This window comes from Tiliqua scincoides, chromosome 7 (genome assembly GCF_035046505.1).
Source record: "Tiliqua scincoides isolate rTilSci1 chromosome 7, rTilSci1.hap2, whole genome shotgun sequence".
NCBI classification, from domain to species: Eukaryota; Metazoa; Chordata; class Lepidosauria; order Squamata; family Scincidae; genus Tiliqua; species Tiliqua scincoides.
The window spans coordinates 451,301-468,265 of NC_089827.1; positions in this window are offsets into that span (position 1 = coordinate 451,301).

A 16,965-nucleotide genomic window follows, 5' to 3' on the forward strand; every position below is an offset into this window, starting at 1 on the left:
GACTTTGGTGATGGAAGGGGAACATTTCATGCCACGGTTCTGCCAATGTGAGAGCCAGAATGCAGTGCCTCTAGTATTGCGTCAAGTCCAGTGCAGTCCTAGGCATGCCCAGAATATGTCAGAAGTACATCCTGTGGCATCCAGGGGGCTTCTAGCCCAATCCTATCCTGGGCTGGCCTGTAACAGGTTCTGCTGTGTGCTGGCTCATGGCATGCCAGCCCAATTCTGCCCAAATCCCACCAGCACCACCAGCACCGATGCAGCTGCACCAACAGACTGGGCTGATTTGTGTGCAAAATGTGGAGTCCTGTTTTGTTGACACATGTCCGGCCCCCCTTGCCTGCTCTGGGCACTCAGCCAAGGTCATGTGCCCGGATGAAGCCACATCTCAGGGGCTGGCACCCTCTCCTTTCCTCTGAAGGCATGTCAAAGGGGGCTGGAAGGAGCCAAGAGCTGTGCAATTGGTCAGTGGCAGCTTCTTCATGAGAGGAATCTGGCCATAAGAGGAGGCGCCACTTCTGTTTGGAGGGAGGGAAGAACACAGAATGTTCTTCTGCCTGTTGGGGGTTGTTGTGAGCTCATGGATCCCATTTCTGTCTCCCTCCCCCCCCCCCCGCTCCTTTCTGTGGCTTCTGCATCTGGAAAGAACCCGGCCCTGCTGGCAAAACAGCAAGTGGCAGCAGGATCAGCTCAGTTGTTCTGTGTTTGGGCCTTCGTGAAATGATTGAAATGTCAGAAACCAAAACCCACGTTTCTCCAAGGGGATTGTTTGGCATTTCAGTTTTAGCTGACCTTTCTGGAGATGACTCACCACTGATATTGACAAGAGCTAAGAATTAAATATATTCCCTGCAACAAACTGACTGTCTTAGAAAGCTGTTTAAGAAACGAGACCAGGAAGCTGTTGAAACAAAGGTGTGAGAAGCAGCAGCAGAGCAAGACGGCTGCAAAACACGAACAGCGCAATCCTAACTTGTGCTGCTGTACCCAGCGCAAGTTTGGGGCTGGCTGAGACTTGACTCGAGGCAAGGGGAAAAAATTTCCTCTTACCCCAGGAACAACCGCAGCAGCCCCAAAGGGGCTACCTGAAGAGGTGGTGCAGATCCAGACAGAATGGAGTCGCCTGGAGCTGCTCTGCGCTGCCTGGAAACTGTGTTAGAATCCAGCTTAACTGCTGGATCCTGGTCCTGCCTCCTGCTCCCCGCCCTTCCACCCACAGGCCCACCCGCCACCTACCCTCTCCCCACCACCGAAACACCTCCTCCTCCCCTCCCCAGGCCCCCCAGATCCCTGTGCTGGCAGACAGGTTCGGCTGGCGTGAACCAACCTGTCGTTGTTGGCGTGGAAGCTGAATGTAGGCCAGTGCACGTCCCTGCGCCAGCCCAGCCAACACACGAGGAAGCGCAAACGTGCACATTTGTGACCCTCCTGTGCAAGTGACTGTGCTAGCTGAGTGCTCTTTTAGGATAGCACTCTAAGGGCCCAATCCTATCCATCTTTCCAGCACCACTGCAGCCGCAGTGCAGCCCGGAGGAAAGGAAATAAATGTTCCCTTACCTTGAGAAGGCCTCTGTGACTGCCTCCCAACCAAAGGATGCAGCGCACATCCCACTGACACCGCTGTACTGGCCCTGGAAAGTTGGACAGGATTCAGCCCTAAGTCACCCTTCAATACTCATCTGTACAAAAAAAGAAATGGAAGGAGGGAAATGCTGTGAATCCCAGACCAGAAGGACAGAAGGCAGCCACCAGGATCTGCAGCTGACATTGTCAAAGTCTGCACTGAGTTTCCAGATTAATGGCTTAAGGATACCTTTTTCTTATTATTAAAGTAGGAGAGTAACTGAATCCACAATATAATTTCACTGGACAGGTGGGTTACCTGAAAACCTGTTTCCTTGCTTGTATTTTGATGAATGACTTTATTGAGACACAGCTAAGGGACTCTCAGCCGTGCTAATTATATCACTTTCATGCCTCTTCTGCAGGGCCTACGAGAGGAATTTTATCAGGGGGTACAAAGTTTCTTCTGGGTCCCTTCCCAAAAGGAGGGGGGGCAAAGGGGGCAGGAAGAACAGGAGGCAAAAGGGTGCTGTTTTTGGGAGGCTGCTGACAGCCACAATAGTCTTTGGAGCCCAGGTCTACAAGGCCTCTTGATGCAGAGCCCAGGTCAGCCCAGATCGTGCAGCACTAGCAGCTACATAAAGTCATGTGGAAAACCAAACACACTCCTAAGTCTCTCTAAAGTCTTTGAAATATAGAAAATCAATTGCAGAAAATTAGCGTCATCGTATTTAGTCTCACACTAGAATGAACCAAAATGAACTTCTGGAGCAGCCGTAGCCTGGGCCCCTGAGCTTCTATACACTCTTTGATGGGATCCACAAGTCAAAGCGCTCCTGCAGCAAGCCGGTTTCATCCCAGATTTGTCACAGTGTTCAGGAGGGTCGTGGATGCGTTCCTGGGCCCAGTGTGTTTGGCTTACAGCAGCAGTTGTAACACTGCATACACGTGGTTGTGCCTGAGCATCATGTGCAGGCAGCGAGTTCATGTGAGATAGGAAAACGTCAGATCCCAGGAACTTTCTGGGCCCCTCCTTTGGCTCCTGGGCCCGGGTACAAATTACCCCCTTAACCCCCCTCTCCTAGCCCCTGCTCTTCCATCTTTTCATGAGAATAAAGCCTGGGGCTGGAGTAGAACCCAAAGTACTCACTACATTTACATTAACTTTTTCTGTTGCCCAAAATTGGCCAATGTGACTTGGAAAAAAGATCTTACTCTTACATGTCATGGCACAGTGAAAATCGGTGCCTTATACAGGAAGTGCTAGGCAGATACATATACAGGATGCTTATCCCTTCCCTGGGCTGCTTGGGATGGGAAGGGGTCTGGATTTCAGATTCATCTGGATTTTTGAGAAATTGCATAAATAGTGAGAAATGCTTCCTCTTGCTCTTTGCACTGTGACCCATCTGGGTGGCTGCTGGCCTCTTGGACATTTTCGAACAATGTCTGTACAGGGACACACCACGGAGCAGAGAACAGAACCGACAGCCTGTGCCTGCATGTACGTGGGAATGAGCACATGACATTCTGGTGTTCACAATACACCAGACATACAACGTCTGGGTTTCAGAATAGTCTGGATTTCAGATGTCCTGATAAGGGGTGATCTAACTCCACTAAAGAGATAAACACATAGACGAACAGGCCTTGCTGAGGGAGAGTCAGCATGGCTTCTGTAAGGGTAAGTCTTGCCTCACAAACCTTATAGATTCTTTGAAAAGGTCAACAGGCATGTGGATGCGGGAGAACCCATGGACATTATACAGCTGGACTTTCAGAAGGTGTTTGACATGGTCCCTCACCAAAGGCTACTGAAAAAAACTCCACAGTCAGGGAATTAGAGGACAGGTCCTCTCATGGATTGAGAACTGGTTGGAGGCCAGGAAGCAGAGAGTGGGTGTCAATGGGCAATTTTCACAATGGAGAGAAGTGAAAAGCGGAGTAACCCAAGGATCTGTCCTGGGACCAGTGCTTTTCAGCCTCTTCATAAATGACCTGGAGACAGGGGTGAGCAGTGAGGTGGCTAAGTTTGCAGACGACACCAAACTTTTCCGAGTGGTGAAGACCAGAAGTGATTGTGAGGAGCTCCAGAAGGATCTCTCCAGACTGGCAGAATGGGCAGCAAAATGGCAGATGCACTTCAATGTCAGTAAGTGTTAAGGTTATGCACATTGGGGCAAAAAATCAAAACTTCGCAAATATGCTAATAGGTTCTGAGCTGTCTGTGACAGATCAGGAGAGAGATCTTGGGGTGGTGGTGAACAGGTCGATGAAAGTGTCGACCCAATGTGCAGCGGCAGTGAAGAAGGCCAAATCTATGCTTGGGATCATTAGAAAAGGTATTGAGAACAAACGGCTAATATTATAATGCCATTGTACAAATCTATGCTAGGGCCACACCTGGAGTCAGAATTCTCCCAGTCCTGGGCCCTAAATTGCCTTTCAGCCTCTCTTTCCCATCATAGTTAACATCTGTTCAGAGAAAGTGTATAAAAGATGCATGCAATGTGAGGAAGAGGCATTTTGGCCAATGCACATTTTATACTGGCGTTTTGAGAAACCTGACCAAAGAAAGCACCACTTTGGACCTTGTGAGAAACCTCTCTTAAATGCATGTTCTCAGAATCTCCTTAAACTCCAACCCAAAAATGCCTTTTTGTGTTTATCAGGAACAGGACAGCTGTAAAAAAAACAACCCAGATAACATCTTGAGAAGCCAGGCTGAAGCTTGGTAGCAACTGCCTGGGAGAGTTTGGAAAGTGCAAGGGTTGTGCAGCCTGGATGACCACTGCACTATGAAGAGATCTTGTTGGCATCCTTCAGTCTCGGAAAACTATGGTATCGCACTCTGAAAAGTGTTCTGGAACAGAGTGTCCTCTCCAATGCGCAAAGCCTGGGTAAAGTAGATATGGAGGATAGGCTGTTACCCATGCAGCAAATCCCCCCTCTCCACGTCACTGAAATGGTCCAATGGAAAGGCAGAAGCCAATACGGTTGGTTCCAGCGACGTCGCAGGAGTTGCCAGAACGTGACTGTGTTCAGCCATGAACTGCCTCAGGGACTCCGGCTCTGAATTTTGCCTTGAGGTTGATTCCTGAAGCCTTTTCCATAACTGGATGTAGCCACAAGGCAGTGGAGGTTTGTGATCAGAGTTTTCCTTCTCTCAGATGAGCTGCCTTCCCAGGCTGACGAGCCCCATCTACCCGTTGGCTGTTTAGTCGCCTCTTATGACAAGTACAGCCAAACTGAGGGCCTATTCTTATCCCCAGCCCCCAGGGGAATATGAAGAGAAACACCTGGAGAAATGGAGGTTCTATGAAATGTCTCCTGGAATAATACTTATAAGAATTTAATTGGAAAAATGGATTTATTTTCAGCCTGCTTATGTAAAACCAGCTTGAGTCTTTTGAGAAAGGAGGCATATAAATAAATAAATAAATAAATAAATAAATAAATAAATAAATTGCTGCTTTGCGGTCCAATCCTACCCCCACCAGCCTGTGCATACTACATGCAATGATGTTGTGGGGTGACCAGATATCCTGGGAGAGGTAAGTAAAAACCATTTTTACTTGCTGCTCTGTAAGGCACATGGTTGCCAATAGGTCTCTTTGAATGTATGCCAACTCTTTAGCTGGAGTGCATCTGATGTGCCTCGGGTGTGTATGTTGGGTGACTGGATCTTGACGTCTACTCCTGCAGCTGTGATCTTCCCCTCCAGTCCATGAACCACCCCCAGTTCAGCACAGCCCCCGCCTCAATCCTCCCCTAATCTGCTGTGATCCACTGGCATGCATGCAGAGCCTCCAGCTGGCTGTTCCAAAATCACACAATGGTGGCGCAGCCTTCACTCTGCAGAAACAGGGCTTATGGCAGCAGATCACACGACCCGCCACTCTGGTCCTGCATAGGACTAGGCTATTCGTCAGTCAGAAGGGGAACTTGCTGACAGTCTCACATATTCCAGCTTGTCTCCCACGGCCGGCACTTGAATCACACCACAAAAGTAGTTTTTGGCATTCTGTACAATCGGTCTGGGAAGAGGCCACAGACTCTCTTCTCAAGCCTTCTATTTTAACACCCTTTCTCTGGGGCTTCATTTCAGTTTGATCGAAGCACCTTCTTGTCCTTTCTGTTGCAGTGGAGGCTTCTGATTTACCAAGCAAAATGTCAACCTGTATCAGAGCATTACTGATGTGCTTCTTGGGCTGCGATTCTGAAGGCTGAGAAATTGCTGGAGACCCCACACTTAACCCGAGCTATAAATAACCCTCCTGTGATGAAAAATCTTCTTCCAATACTTCACTTGCACATCTCCATTTACTGTTGCCCTGGGACAAGCCTTAATTGCCCCACTGTGCCTACTCAGACGTTCACCAGCTACATTGCTGGCACAAATCCAAGTGGACCCAGAAAGGCAGATTGGGGCCAGGAGTGGGGGTGGGCGGACCAGGTCCGGGACGGGGGCAGAGGCTGCCACCAGATCATAAGAACATAAGAACAGCCCCACTGGATCAGGCCATAGGCCCATCTAGTCCAGCTTCCTGTATCTCACAGTGGCCCACCCAATGCCCCAGGGAGCACACTAGATAACAAGAGACCTGCAAGGCTTCCTGGGAATGGTAGTTAAGAACATAAGAACAGCCCCACTGGATCAGGCCATAGGCCCATCTAGTCCAGCTTCCTGTATCTCACAGCGGCCCACCAAATGCCCCAGGGAGCACACCAGATAACAAGAGACCTCATCCTGGTGCCCTCCCCTACATCTGGCATTCTGACTTAACCCATTCCTAAAATCAGGAGGTTGCGCATACACATCATGGCTTGTACCCCATAATGGATTTTTCCTCCAGAAACTCGTCCAATCCCCTTTTAAAGGCATCTAGGCTAGACGCCAGCACCACATCCTGTGGCAAGGAGTTCCACAGACCAACCACACGCTGAGTAAAGAAATCCTATTCCACTTCTTGGGCCCCATTAGCCAACATGGGGTTGCACATTCCCGCACCAGCAATTTTGCTGGTGCAGCACTGAATAGCACTATAGCAGCTGCTGGGGATTTCCCCAAAGCAAGCAGACAAACTTCCCCTTATCTGGGGAGACCTCAGGCAGCAGTGGCCATTTTGGTGCCACTGCATTGCAACATGGGCAATTTGAATAGGATTGGACTGTAATTCAGGTATGAAACTAGTCATTTGTTTGATAAAGTGTGTGAATAAAAAGGTATATCGGCACATTAAAAACTGGAATGTGGCTATTACAAGCCTTGAAACAGATGAAGAATACTTTCTGTCTTCTATGAAAATTGATGTATACCTGCTTGATTGAATCTGTCTGAAACTATCAAGTAATACATTTATAGCCAGCTATTTTAAATGAAGCACAGAGAGAAATTTCAGCAGCTGCTTAGATTCAGCTGCAAACACATTATTGGGGGGCAGGGAATGGGAGAGCAACCTCTTACGTATAAGGGGTTTATATGTTTGGAACTTTGTCAGTGCTGGACAAATTGAAATACTGTTTTCACAGACCAAAGAATTACAATGCAAACTCTTGGTCAATTTGAGCTCCTTCACCTTTTAATTCTCAGCAAACAAAAAGAAGGGACGGACTCTGAACCTGCAACAGCGCATCATGTTTCATTAGCCACTAGGTGGCAATAAAACCCCGTGGAAATATATATCAAGTTCACATATAGATGTGGCTGTTCTACCATTCTGAGAATTTTCACTGATTTTCAGGGAAATTGTTTTATTTATTGCCTTCCTATCCCATCCTTCCTCCCAGGATCTCAGAGTGGTCCATGGCTCCTCCTCTTGTGCTCACAGCAACCCTGTGAAGTAGGCGAGGCTGAGAGGTCACTCAGGAAGTTCCATGGCTGAGTGGGGATTTGAACCTGGATCTTCCAGGTCCGTTGCATGTGACATGAAGGGCTGATAAGTGCTCAGATATGACTGGAGTGCGTTTTCTGAACCGCCACCCTTGCAGTGACACCAAAGCTGTGCCACTGCAGCAAATGATGTGTCTTCTGGCAGGGGCATGTGCACATATTTGAGCCAATGTACATGGTAACAACTTCTAAACATCATACTAGCCTCACATAATGTTATTATTATTTTGATTTGTAATCCGCCTTTCTCCCCGGAGAGCACCCAAGGCGGTTAACATCATTTAAAAGTCATAAAATACATAAAAGCAACAACAATAAAATAGATAATGAAACAACCAGCAGTAAAAACAATTGTTAAAAGCAGCCATCATGCCCTCCACGAGGCATCAAAGGCTTTCTGAAATAAAAACGTTTTTGGGCCTGCTGGAAGGTTAATAATGAAGGAGCTGTTCGCAACTCTAAGGGGAGAGAATTCCACAATACAGGCGCCACCACCGAGAAGGCCCTATTTCTGGCTGCCATCCCCCCAGCCTCTCTTGATGAGGCACAACCAACAAGGCCCCCCCTTATGACCAAAGAGAACGGGCCGGAATATAAGGTAGAAGGTGGTCTCTCAATGCTGCCAGTTTAAAAGCCTTTTGGTGACCTTGATGCCAGGTCCGCAGCATCTGAAACATTCCTTGGTCTTCCACCAGGAAGTGATTTCCCTGATGTGCTATCAGCTCACTACAGTAGTGCTGATGGCTGAGCATGGAGAGGATTCATGGTATGACCTGCGTGCTTGAATAGCACAGAATTACACTGGAGTCCTGGATCCTTCCCCAGGAGAGTTCTTCTCCCCGCGCCTCCAGAGGGTGCTCTGAGTCCAGCAGTTTGAAAAATGTAACTTCCAGTTTCTCTGTGAAACCAGAAGTGACTTTTTAATGCCTTATAAGGCATTAGGAGACCTGGGGAAGTCCTCCAGATCTCCCCTTGCCTCTGGAGGGGATGTGTGCGGGGGGGGGGGGCGCTGTGGACCCAATCCACAGATAAGTGAAACCACAGATACAGGATCTGCAGGTACGGGGGGCCTCCTGCTCTTCTTGGTGCATGGTCTTTTCCTGAGTCAGGTTGTGGCCACATTAACATTCAAACATGCAGGGACCTTCCTTCCTCGCTGATTTGTCTGCTCAGGGATCTTGGATCTCCCTGCATGTCACTGCTACTCAGCATTGTAAAATCTTCCCTTCCAAACCTCAGGGCAGTTTAAATCAGGACTTCCTGTGCATCTTGCTCTGCTGCCAAATGGTTCTCAAGGCCTCTTCTTAGGGCTGAACTAGATGTGACCCAAGTCACTCATGATCAGTCTCTTGACAGGTTTATTCTTACATAAAGGAAGCCACATTTGGGCTTCAAATCTGATGCAAGCAGTGGCAAGGAGGCACATCATCTTATCCATGCAAGTTGTTTTTCTGATCAGAGCCATGCTCCCCAGGCTGTGCCTGTCTTCAGTAGAAAAGCAACTATGATTTGGATCTGAGGAGTGACCCATGGGTAAAGCATTAAGGGCACACATCCACACTCCCACACCAACAGGGCTGCATTTTAGTCAAGTATTTGCAGCCATTGCCATCCTCAAGAGGTCCATCTTGGGCTTCCTGCATCACATTTTTTTTTGGCCCAAGTCTTAAATCCACCTCTGGTTCACCAATCCCATCGCAAGCATATTTCTTTCTCTTCAAATAGGCTCTTCACATCCATGAAAAATCAGCCCCCAAAATGAACATGAATAGTTGCTCTGACTTGCCTATGAAAGAAGGATAAGGGATGGCTTTGGATCGCTATGGTGGTTTTCTTAGTTGCTAACAGTCAGGCCAGGCCAGGCCAGGCCAGGCCACAGGGTGATGGTGGCAGCTGCAGAATCTCCTTGTGTAGAAACATTCAGTAGTCGCTGGTGGGAAGGTGTCTGCCAGGGACTGTTTACATCCACTGGATGCTGCTACGGTGCAGAGACTTGGATGTGGTTTTCCTTCCATTCTGCAGCCCAAGACATGTGATTTTCCTCCTGGGGCCAAGTGCAGGTCTTGTAGTCCCTGTGAGGCTTCTGTTTGAAATCTGAACCCAGCAGGTCTTTTTTGCGGAAAAAGAGACAAATGCTTGTTGTTATCATCTCCTTCCACACCCCCCCCCAATACTCTCTGTTTCAAAGCTGACAGTTGAGGACATGCCAGTGTTTTGCCAGATTCCAAGGCCAAGCTCTGCCTGGAGAATTATGCCCACTTTAAGCAAATTAGCTCCCCTTCTTTCCCCCAACAAATGACCCTGGTTCTGCCCTGCAGTCCTGCTGGACCCCACCTCCAGGGTAGCTCGCCTGTTCAACCTGCAGAGGTCCTCTCTCCTGCCAGCAGCCTCCCACCACTACAGCAGACCCTGGGTCCTCAGCAGGTCTTGGGCACAGCAGCCACACACCAAACTCCAGTGTCTCCAGCAGTCTGTTCCAGCAGTCCGTTAGTCAGTCCGTTAGTCACAAAGTCAGTCAGAGTATCCAGGGCAGAGTCCAAAGTCAGTAAGCCAAGTCACAGTCCCAGGTCAGATTCCAAAGTCCATAAGCCAAGTCAGTCAGTCTCCTCTCCAACCTGCACTCCTCCTACAACCCACAAACCCTTCCTGCCTCAGGTGCTCCTTATATCCCTGAGGGCCCTATTGCCTTCAAGTGGCTGCAGCTGTGCAGCACACTCTGCTGGATGCCCAGGCCTTACCCTTAAAGGGGCCACTGCTGACACCACATCTACCTCCTCGCCAGATCTTCTGCAATTCCAATACAGCCAGCAGCTAATTACTTCAAATTTAGCAGTGACTCCTTGTTGCGATGGCTTATGTCAAATGCTGCACCAGACGGAAAGGGAGAAAGGATCCTTTACTGAAGGGAAGGAGTAGGCATACAAGGATGTGGCATGTCCAGGAAGCCTGGAAAAGTACCCAGGGCCTATTATGACTGCTGCATAATTTGGGGAAAGACGGAGTCCTGTATTCAGCGCTATAAGGGCCAACCTAGAGGGGACATTAAAGCCTCTTCCTCGACCTTTGGAAGTTTCTAGATCTCAAGCTTGTAGCAGGCGGGGTGCTCAGTCAAGACCAGGGTCCTGGGGCAGAAGGAGAGGCTGATTGACCCCTTCACTCTTGCAGAAAATACCCCCAATTTATGGGCCCTTGAAAGTGAGGATTTCTGGCAGGGAAATGTGCTGCATTGGATCCTCCCCAGGGAGCTGCTATTTTAAGACTAGACACCTTTCAAACTAGAGATGGTGCCCTTGTTTGTTTGCTTGAACAATTTCCACAATGCCTTTCTCTCAATGAGGGCAATCAAGGTGCCTACAAATTTAAAACGTATAACAGAAAAAAGCTTATGATAAAAAAAAACCCAAATGAATTGCATAAAAACAATCAAAATAATATTAATTAAAATGCCAGTCCATCATGTCAGCCATCAAATGCCATCCTGAATAAAAACGTCTTAAGGCCCTGCCAAAAGGTCTCCAAGGAGGGAACCATTCTTAATTCCAAGGGAAGGGAATACCACAATGGGGGCACCACTACTGAGAAGGCCTTGTTCCTCACTGCCACCCTCCTCCCCTATCACTGGCAGCATACTGTAAAGAGCCCCCTCCGATGGACTCGGATTATATGGAAGGAGGCACACCCTCAAAAACCCTGGTCCCAAGTTGTAAAGTGCCTTAAAAGTCGTGTCTAACTTGGACCTCTAATTGGAGAGAAAATATGCCTCTCTCTGCCATTGAAAACTGGGGAGAGATGCTACCTGTGAGATGTGCTGTGTGAGCATTTTAGGGACCTCAAGGAACATACACTACAAAAGCTGCCTGACCTGAGACTGCACAACTCACGGACCTGCAGATCACTGGAGCTGGGTCTTGTTGGGAGAGCACTTCATTGGCTGTGTCTGGCAGCAAGAGCAAGGCACCCAGAGTCGTGCTAGCAAGTGCCTTGCTTCCTGGATGTGGCACTCGACAGGTTTGAACTATGCATGACTCAGTGTTCTGGCAATATCTGCAAACCGTTGAATCTTGATGGCAGCAATGATACGGAATCTATTTGTAGTGCTTTTATTGGGCAAAGGAGATGTGTGTCTCAGGCCCACAAGACGCTGTAGTGTGGCCTTAATTATCATCAGAGTCTCCTAATCAGAAACACTTGAGAAGACATCTGTTACCATAATTAAGACGTGAGCTCCGGCAAGGCAGCCTCCAGATGCTTCTTTTCACAATTCTAGCCTTCTGGTTTTTTTGTTGCCGTGTGAGCATGTGGCTTCCAGAAAGAACCACAAGAGGAAAAGAGCCCTCTTCGGTGTCTGGCCATTCTGACGCAATTTTTACAAAAACCAGCACTGGCAAGTCACTTTACTTTTTCAGATAAGATTTGATGACCTTGGTTGAAGATGCTCCCTCTTTGATTAAAGGAGAAGAGGACGATGATTACAATGATGATGACGACGATGACAATGAAATTGGGTTATGAAAACAATGAAAAATTCCAAATACATTAATTCAACTTTGGAAACAAGACCAGAAAATTTAGAACTCTAAGATTTGGAGAAAATTTTGGATGAAAAATGGCACACATTCAGATCAAATGACTTTCCAATAAGTATCTTTCACTTTCATAAGATCTTGTGCACGTCCTTAGAATGTTGGCTGCAGTAATTGCACGTCAAGCTCCGCTTGAAATGAGGAGGAACTGCCTGGCCAATCAGTACCTTCTGAATGAAATATTTTCATTTGTAGGCAATAAATCTGGAATTCAGGCTTAAGTGGCACTTCACGGAGCTCTTTGCAAATGGAATTTTTTCACTTGTTAACAGCAAGATACCAACATGAGCAGAAGCAAGTTGCTTTAAGTATCCTATGATTGGCTGCTGTTTGGGGGGCAATTAAGGTGATGTTTTTAGATTACTCACAGTTTTCATCTAACCATATCAGTAATGCATAATATGAGCTGGGGAAACCCAGAGATCTCTGAAGCAGCAACTGCTTTAATCTCGATTAATGCTTTTGGGAGCTGGGTGACGAAGAGTCTGTCTGTGAACCAGCCTTCACATATGCAGAAGTGCCTTGTAGTTAGAACAGCTACTAGAATAATCTATTATTAAGCTAAATAGTGAGAAAACACCCTACATTCATCACCTGAAAGGCCTAACTAGAATTTGCAACAGACAGTCCGCCCTTCCAGCAACCTTGCTACTAATACAACCTGTGGAGAAGCAAGGCTTTTGGAAACTGGAGGGCAACTGATGGTCAGTACAGTTTTGGCAGTGAAACAGATTGCTGAGAGAGGTGGAGGATTCTCCCTCACTGGAGATCTACAAGCAGAAGCTCGACAGGAGATGCTCTAGAACTGGGGTCTCCAAACCCCGGCCCGGGGGCCAGATGCAGCCCACAGCAAGCCTCTTTGCAACCCACAGCCAACCTCTTGTCCCCTGAAAGCCTGTGGCCCACTCAACTGAACATGACCAGAGCTGTGCTCTGATTGTGTCTGGAGGGTCTTCTGAGGGCCAGAGAGGTTGAATGAATGAGCCCATTCATTCATTTATTCACTCATCAATGTTCCATCTCTAATTTATTTATTTAAATTTTATATTTAAATTTTTTTTCCAGCCCTCCATACCACACCAGATATTTGATGTGGCCCTCTGGCCAAAAAGTTTGGAGACCCCTGTTCTAGAAGGATTTCCTGCTACAGGCAGGGGGTGGACTAGATGACCCTTTGGGTTTCTTCCAACACTATGATTCCATGCCCTGAAATGCACCCTCCTTCAAACTTAGCAGGAGTGGTGGGAGGCCCCTCTGCCACCACCAGCCCCTACAGATCCTATGATGCTGCAGAGGCTTCTGGGGGATGCTGCCATTTTAACTATCAGGTGGAGTGCTGGCACAAGTCCTTTGGCCAGCACAAGCAGCAACCGTTCCACTCTTGATGGTAGCTTCATCATTGCCACTGGTGCTGAGAAGTTCAGGAGGTGAGCTCAGCTGTGTGGGCCCTCTGAGTTAACACCTGGATACCTCCTTGTTGGCAACCTTCAGTCTCGAAAGACTCTGGTATCGCGCTCTGAATGGTGGTTCTGGAACAGCATCTAGTGTGGCTGAAAAGGCCAATTTGGGAGTGACAATCCCTTCCACACCGGGAGCAAGTGCAGTCTGACCCTGGTCTGTCTCCCTGGCTATGGGCCTTTCTTCTTTGCCTCTTAGCCTCAGACTGTTGGCCAAGTGTCTCTTCAAACTGGGAGAGGCCATGCTGCACTCTCTTTGTGAGTCTGGAAAACGTGGTAGCTGCTTTACAGATGCATTTGTTTAGCTCAGTATTGAGAGAAAGAGTGTTGGAGATTGTTGAACCAAGGTACACAAAGTCATGGACAACCTCCAGTTCATGTGCAGAGATTGTAATGCAGGGAGGTGAGTCCACACCCTGAACCATGACCTGTGTTTTCTTCAGGCTGATCGTCAGTCCAAAATCTTGGCAGGCCTTGCTAAAATGATCCATGAGCTGCTGGAGATCTTTGGCAGAGTGGGTAGTGACAGCTGCATCGTCGGCAAAGAGGAAGTCATGCAGACATTTCAGCTGGACTTTGGACCTGGATACCACTCATCTGCTTTTCTCCACAGGAGCAATGGGATTCTTTAAGTTACACAGTTGTATAAAATATTACACCACACTCCCATGGCCCTCTAGGCAGATTGGACTCATATATTCCAGCAGCCTTGGATGAAAAGGGTGGATTTGCAGCGGCAACTAAGAACTCTACCCTCTAGCACCCCTCAAGCAGTTTTGAGATAGAAGATGCCGAGAGGGTTGCAGGGTTTTTGAAAAGCAGCTGAGACTGCAATTCTAATCACACTTTCCTGAGTGTAACCCCACTGAACAAAATAGGACTTACTTCTGAGTAGACCTGGTTAGGACCGTGCCCTGAATGTATCAGCAAAAGATAGGAACATTGGGACACAGTAACCACAAAGGAAAATTGTTACCAGTGCACAGTTGTCCAGGCAATGTTCATGACCCATCCCAAGCAACTTGCTCCTAACATATTTCTATATACACAGATTGTCTCAGCCATCAGGAAAGATGCACAACTTGATCATCTTCATTTATAGACTGCAGGTGAATTTACACAATGGATGGGAGCAGCATTTTAGCAAAGAATGTAGGATTGCTAGGGCTTGAAGCATTTTTTGTGCCTCTAGATGGCAGTCTTTAGCCAGGCTTAGAAATTCAAGTTGGAGATTGCCAAAAGTTTTTAGAGCCTCCAGAGTTTTCCATTTCATTTCAAGACCCTGAAAAGAAAAGGCCCTGTTATGGCTTCTTAGTGGCTCTCCACAAGTTTACATATTTGATTGCTTGTTAGAAGAAAAAAGAGAACCTGGAAGAGCCTCTTTTTTTGTTTTGTTTTTTGTACATATTACAAAATTTAAAAGGGGAGATATATTTGATCCCTGCCTGTAGACAGTAATTTGGCAGGTAGGAAGGGGTTTTTGTGGATGATGGAGTTAATTCTGCCCTTTGGGATGACATCCCAGTTTCATTTTTCACACTGTGCTGTTGGAGGACTTTGCTCCATTTTTCTCCCCTTTAAACTTTTATAAACTGGCAGGAATCAGTCAGAAATCGATAGCAGGATCTTGATCCCCGTGATGTTTAGACTGTGATCAAAGCAAAGTTTAAAGCTCTTTTGGTTTTAATTTCCTGCAATTAATTGTGATCTGCTCCAAATTCCTTTAGGAATGCCTTCCACTCCCATAACATTATACTGTTTGTGATTCTCTTGTCATATTTAACTGATTGTGGGATTGATGTTTCCTGCCCCTGGGAGAAGATGAACACAGAAAGCAGGGCTTGTGGAGAGAGCGTAGGAGTGTTGCTAGCCAGTTAACTGTCTTTCTGGTTCCCAAAGCAAATCTATTGGGGTGAATCTGAATTACGAAATATATGCTGCAAAGATTGAAAGTTGGATTGTGACCATAGGTTGGTGCTTGACAAAGTTCATACCTGTCGAGGCGTAGACGTCGCTTACCAGCAGCTACTGAGACTGAACTGATGGTTGCAATTTTCTGATGCCTTCTTCCTTGATGAATGCATTAGTCAAGTCTATGCTTGTTCTCTTGGCATCCTGACCTATTGCAAGTGATAGAAAAGACAATTGTGACCAGGGGGTTCTGAGGTTTTTTTTTGCTCACCATAGTCTGACCACACAATCGCATGATAGCCGGTGCCCGCTCAGAAGTAAGTTTTATTGAATTCAATGGGATTTACTCTCATATAAGTTTCTATATGATTACAACAGCAGTCTTCAAACTGGAGACCATTTTTTTGCGGAAAAAGCACCCCCGGCAGAATAACGCTTACTGTTCAGCCGGGGAGCCTCTGTTCTATGCTGCCAACCTCTGCAAAACTGTGCTCCAGCCAGCCACGTCTGCCTGGCACAATGGCTGCTAGGACCACAGAACCCAGAAGCAGCTGGTTGGACCACAGTTTGAGGGAGGTTGGTAGCTTAGTAAGGAGGATCCCCAGCTGAACAGTAAGTGCTGTTCACATGGGGAAGGGATTAGACCGAGCACTGGAGCCAGCCCACAGGACAGAGCCTGGAGAAGTAGCCTGGAGAAGAGCCTGGAGAAGAGCCTTCTACTCAGAAGTAAGCCCAATTGATTTCAGTGGGACTTCCTCCCAGGTAAATGTGTACAGGATTGCAGCCTTCATAATTATAATTGCATAATAGTAATTCTGCTTCTTTTGCCCCTGGACCTGGGGATGGTGTTTGCCAACCTGATGCCTATTCAGGACAAACCTCTACAAAAGTAAATACAGGTGGGGCAACTTTATATGCAGGTTTTTGCACCTGTGAATTTGAATGATGCTGATGCCGAACCTGCACTAGACCTCCTGAATGCAACCAGAAGCTTGCTGATTGTCTTCAGGACGCTCTCTAAGGTGCATGAAAACTGGAAGTGCCTTTCCGGACCTCTGGGGGACCTCTGCAGGTGTTCTACCTGCAGGTATAACTGGAAGGTGCTTCCAGTCATGTCCAGAGGTCATCTGATGGCCCAAACATGGATTCCATTACCTGTAGGTTTCAGTGTCCACGGGGATTCCAGTGTGGGTTCCCCTGCAGATACCGAGGGCCGTCCTGGATGCAATTCTTGCTGTAGGAGCAAAAATGGGTGATTATTCACAACATCCATTGTATTTCTGGGCTTGAGGATGCTTTCAGCCCTCAGCAAGATTTGTTGATAAGGAAAGCACATCACTGCATCTTGCAATCAGAAAAATTACAGGTTAACAGCCTTTTGGCAGGCTCTGGTTGGAAATTGTTCCTGAGAGGTTTAGATTTGAAACGTAAGAAAAAGAAGTACAAAAGAAACCTCCAGTCCAGCAGTGCAATGCCCCCCCCCCCAGTGATCCATACAGAAGGACCCTCCAACCACTCACTAACTTCATGTTTAATGCATCACTCACTGTCATTTTAA